The sequence below is a fragment of the Corythoichthys intestinalis genome, chromosome 14 (assembly GCF_030265065.1).
Source record: "Corythoichthys intestinalis isolate RoL2023-P3 chromosome 14, ASM3026506v1, whole genome shotgun sequence".
NCBI lineage: Eukaryota > Metazoa > Chordata > Actinopteri > Syngnathiformes > Syngnathidae > Corythoichthys > Corythoichthys intestinalis.
In genome coordinates, this window is record NC_080408.1 from 1,126,024 (window position 1) to 1,132,023 (window position 6,000).

Consider the following 6,000-nt stretch of genomic DNA (forward strand, 5'->3'; position numbering starts at 1 on the left):
ACTGATCTGTTTAAAGGAAAGAATGAATGGGGCCACGTATCGAGAGATTTTGAGTGAAAATCTCCTACCATCAGCAAGGGCATTGAAGATGAGATGTGACTGGGTCTTTCAGCATGACAATGATCCCGAACACACAGCCAGGGCAACAAAGGAGTGGCTCCGTAAGAAGCATTTCAAGGTCCTGGAGTGGCCTAGCCAGTCTCCAGATCTCAACCCCATAGAAAATCTGTGGAGGGAGTTGAAAGTCCGTGTTGCCCAACGACAGCCCCAAAACATCACTGCTCTAGAGGAGATCTGCATGGAGGAATGGGTCAAAACACCAGCAACAGTATGTGAAAAGCTTGTGACAGTTACAGAAAATGTTTGGCCTCCGTTATTGCCAACAAAGGGTACATAACAAAATATTGAGATGTTTTGGGGTTGCTTTGCTACCTCTATCACTGGACTGCTTGACTGTGTGCATGGCATTATGAAGTCAGAAGACTACCAACAAATTTTGCAGCATAATCTAGAAGATGGTTCTCCCTCATAGGTTATGGCTATGGAGATTACTTCAAAAAGCACTAGAAAATGGTTTGAGAGAAAGCACTGGAGATTTCTAAAGTGAGTCCAGACCTGAATCCTATAGAACACCTATGGAGAGATCTGAAAATTGCACCCTTCAAATCTCAAGAGACCTGGCGCAGTTGGCCAAAGAAGAATGGTTAAAATTTCCAGCAGAGCATTGTAAGAAACTCATTGGCGGATACTGGAAGCGGTTGTTCGCTGTTATTTTGTCTAAAGGTTGTGCTACCAAATATTAAGCAGAGGGTACCAATACTTTTGTCTGGCCCATTTTTGGAGTTTTGAGTGAAACGATACTGATTTAATTTTTCTTTTCATTCTTTCTTGTGTTTTTTCATTGCAAGCAAAATCAATGAAGATGTTGCTACTAAAGCATTTGTATTTGCAATCATTTTCTGGGAGAAATTGCGCTTTATCTGACAGAATTGCAGGGGTGCCAATACTTCTGGACAGCAGTGTACTCACCATCTATGAACAGGTTTCCCCACTTTATCAGCTCCCGGGTTGCAACAAAACTTGCAGCAGTAGTGGAGTTTGGTGATGCAATCCACTTCTGGAATCTATTTTTGCACTCCTCCAACTCTGATGGATGACCGAAGTGGTTGTTCGCAGTTATTTCGTCTAAAGGTTGCGCTACCAAATATTAGGCTGAGGGTGCCATTTTGTGTAAAATAATATTGATTTCATTTTTTCCCCATTCTCTTTTGTGTTTTTCATTGCAAGCATAATCAATGAAGATATTACTACCAAAGCATTTGGAATGGCAATCATTTTCTAGAAGAAATTCAGCGTTATCTGACAGAATTGCAGGGGTGCCCATACTTTTGGACAGTAGTGTAACTGACCAGCATGAAAGGATTCCCAAACATTTTCTCCAGAAATTGCATTCATGAATAATTGATTGTTTTTTTTAATGAGCTAAGATAGTCACTTAGAGTCCTGTAAAGGGTTAATTAAGCGTGCAGAGTCAGACAGTGATGTTCCCCCAGGACGAAAAATGTGAAAGAAGACACCAAAGCAGTCCATCCTTTTGTAGAGCCGATCACTTCGCTGTATTTTTTTATGCATAATTTCCAGATAAGGTTCGCTAACCTTTCCATTTTTCAACAATCAGCGTCTGTTGTTTGGCTTTTCACCTGAAATGGAAAATCTAATCTCCGGGGCTCAAGGACGCAGTATTCATAAGTACTTTCATGCCATGATCAGCATATTCAGCTACTTGACATTTAAGGGAGATAAGCAAGTGTATAGAATCAGGTCAAAGCTGATTTTACACTCTTTGAACTAGCTGACTTTTTCAGTACGACTCCAGCTTCTTGCGGCAATCTAAACAGCCTCCCCCCTCCCGCCCGCTAAAACTTCCCCTCAAAAACATTAGCATTTACTACACCATTTTCACTAAACATGAGGTAATAGTACCTTAATGATTCCATTGAAATGTGTTGCTTTTGTTTAAAGTGCGTACAACAGGATTAAAAAAAAAAAAAAGTCTTAGATAGCATTATTATGTGAATTACAATCATATTTTGAGACGATTCGACTATATACAAAAATTCCACGCCAACCATTATAGGGCTCTACAACAGGAAGATGACGTCGGCAGCGTCATGGTTTCATCTGATTTACAATTGAGCCCATTGAGTGGGAATTATTCAGAAAGAGGAAAATGCGACGAAAAGAGCTGCCAAATGTCATTGTTTCAATCTATCTACTATTATAATTTTACTAGGGCTGTCAAACGATTACAATTTTTAATCAAGTTAATCACAGCTTAAAAATTAATTAAACGTAATTAATCGCAATTCAAACCATCTCTAAAATATGCCATATTTTTCCTGTAAATTATTGTTGGAATGGAAAGATAAGACACAAGACGGATATATACATTCAACATACTGTACATAAGTACTGTATTTGTTTATTATAACAATAATTCAACAAGAAGGCATTAACATTAACATTCTGTTAAAGCGATCCATGAATAGAAAGACTTGTAGTTCTTAAAAGATAAATGTTAGTACAAGTTATAGAAATTTTATATTAAAACCCCTCTTAATGTTTTCGTTTAAATAAAATTAGTGAAATTTTCAATCAAAAAATAAACTAGTAGGTCGCCGTTGTTGATGTCATTAATGGCGTAATGCAAGCAACACGTCACTTCCGCTCATTAATATTCATGACATTAGCTACTGTTGCTAAGTAAGGACAAGCCACCGTTTGTCCCTAATAGGAAATGAATGGAAATTGTGTACGAAAGATGTTTACAGAGTTAAACCTACCAATTCCGAAAATGATGTGCCTGGTGCCAAATCCACTGGCAAAGATGTGGAAGAACATAAAAATGTTCAGTTAAAGAGATGGCTTTAGTGTCGAAGGCTGAAAAAGACGGAAAAAAATGAGCCGACCTAAGCATAGCTTTAGCTTTTTCATCGACGCGACTGACAATGACATTCTCCTGTTTCAACAAGCTATCCTTTACCATCAGCCCTGTCTTTCTTATATATCCTCTGGTTGTCCTACTTCTCTTACTGTTCTTGTGGGTAATTTAGTTAGCTTTGTGTAGCGATCGCAAATGCTACTCAGTGACAGCCAACGAACACTTTTCATTTTTTCATTGATAAAACATCTTAATCCTATAATTTATTTACACTTCCCCCTTACTAAAGTTGTTTTTATATATATATATATATATAACAGAAACGGTAACAGTGGCAGTCAGATACCATTTTAATTCTTTTCAGGTCATTCATTGGCAGACAGAAGCAGTACGGCACAACGTTACGCTAAAAAAATAAGTTAAAAATATAAAAATGGCTTACCTCTTTGTCCTCTGAAAGACCATGCCAACCCAACATAATGTTTACTGCATATAAAATGTGAATGGATTCGCCGAGCTGGTGTTAAAGTCTGCGCAAGTTGATTCGGTCTTCACATTTTTTCTCTCTCGCTCTCTCTCTCGAGTTTTTGGTTTCCGGAAACGTATGAAGAAAACATCCTTTATGTGTCGTAATGTCAAGAGTCGTTTCTACAAGTTCCAGAAAAGCAATGCGTGATCGGCATGTTCGTTTTTGAAAGATTACCGGAGAAAAGTAGCACTTTTTACGTTGGGTCTATGCGAGGGCGGGTCTATAATGTCCCACTTCGGCTTTATTTCCGCTTTACAATGCGACGTCACGGTCTAAAAATAGCCTGTGTGCGGTACGCCATTACACAATTCTCATGGTCATAAAATCAGTCGCACCCAAGCGCTAGCAGAGGGAAACAAAACTCCAAAAACCACAAGTAACAAGTGCACATGAATCTGTGCTGTCATTTTAATCTGAGCGGGGCATGTGCGTTAATTGCGTCAAATATTTTAACGTGATTAATTAAAAAAATTAATTACCACCCCCTAACGCGATACTTTTGACAGCCCTAATTTTTACAGGATATTCTTTTTATGCAAGTATTTTTCCCCAATTGCTAAATAAATGGTATGGTCATGACAAATAACAGTCTTGTGCTAAATGGAATATGAAATAATAAAAATGAATTTATTCAGTAAGACATGGCCAAATTACTCCATAATGGTCAAAACTGTCAACTTCACCTTTACTGTCGCACCTTCCAAACGATATTTTATGCCACCTTAGTAGTCAGGCTTTTGTCATTTCCCTGCCCCGGCTTCGGAGAATGTAAACAAACTGAGAGGCGTGACAGCTAGCCGACATGCTAACCCCAACCGAGTGATGTTTCAAAGTCTTCGAAGCGAAAAATCACAAAAAAATAGCCCGGATCATTTCACACGGCGGCGGGGTTGTCGATTGTCTTCGCCGATCGGCAACCCGCCCGGCAGCGAGCAAGTTAGAGCTCATCGTTCCTCTGCTGAGGGCTTGTTTGCGGGGAAACAGCTGGACAAACCGGCCAACGTCGGAGGAGCGCTTCCACATGGTCAACACGAATATGGCGTAAGATAATGCTTTACTACACGGTGAAGACGTAAACAGCGAGAGAGTCATACGAGAGCGGCTGCAGTTGTTGTGCAGCTAACATGGCAGAATGTGTCTGAGGAGAGCTTTTCTACATGTCCATCCATGATCAAACGTAAGTAAATAGTCCTTTAAAGAAAGTTTGTAGTGTTTACTTTGTAATCACTGTATTCGCGACCATTTTTAACACAAAGCTGCAATTTCTGATAAAGTGGAAAATTTGAAAGAACACCGGGCACACGAAGAGGGCAATAAGCCAAGTATGGTGCTCTCCCGGCAGGGGGATGTGCGCCAAGCCGTTGGCCGTTGGCCGAGTGGACAAGGAGCATGTCAGCCACAAAATGCAAGCCACCTCCGTATTAAAATGTGTGCCATGATTCCAGTATTTGACATAATACTAAACACTATGTTTACTCACTTCCTCGTAAATCCAATGATCCCCCAGTTGTCGCACACTTGTTTTGGCCGATCTCGGGGTGAACGGGAACTTTCTGAAACCCAAAAAGGCTCACACACACCTCACCCTGGTGCAGCTACAAAAGCCTGCAGCCATTTGGCTGGCATGATGCGAAAAATAAATGAATTAATCTGCAAAATCAGCTGAATCCGTAGTCCATCTGCATGCTATGAAGCAATGCTGTATTGTGAGATGCTGACCCGGGTGACATCACATTCCCATTCGTCCTAAACCCAAGACTGGAGCCGGAAGTCACTCATTTTCATGGCGCGGGATGCAATCATTGAATATATAAAACGATCGTTTCCACACACATCCAAGCGGTCCATTTCTTTCAGGAGCATAAAACACCGCCTGAAATATGAAATAAACATGCTTTTTGGTGTCATACGCACTTTGATAAATGCCGCTGGTACTATCGCAAAAAGCAATTACACAAATACATTATGAATACAAATCTGAATCGTAATGTAATAAAGGACAGGAGAGCTCGCCGGGGAAGCAGCTGGAGAGTACCGCCGGACAAACCGGCCGACGTCGGAGGAGCGCGTAGCTGCCACATGGTCAACACTGATATGGCGTAAAATAATGCTTTGCTACACGGCAAAGATGTAAACAGAGATCGGCGTGCAGTTGTTGTGCAGCTAACATGGCAGGATGCGTGTGAGGAGAACTTTTCTACATGTCGGTCCATGATCAAACGTAAGTAAATAGTCCTTTATTTAAAGAAAGTTTGTAGTGTTTAATTTGTAATCGCTGTATTCGCGGCCATTTTTAACACAAAGTTGCAATTTCTGATCGGGTGGAAAATTTGACAGAACACCGGGCACACGAAGAGGGCAATAAGCTGAGTATAGAGGGGTGTGTGCAAACAAGCCGCCGGTCGTCGGCCGGCCGAGTGTCATTCTCGGTGGGCAATCAGCCACAAAATGCATGCCGCCTCTGTATTAAAACATGTGCCATGATCGCAGTATTTGACATAATACAAAACACAAAATCAGTTCAAAAACA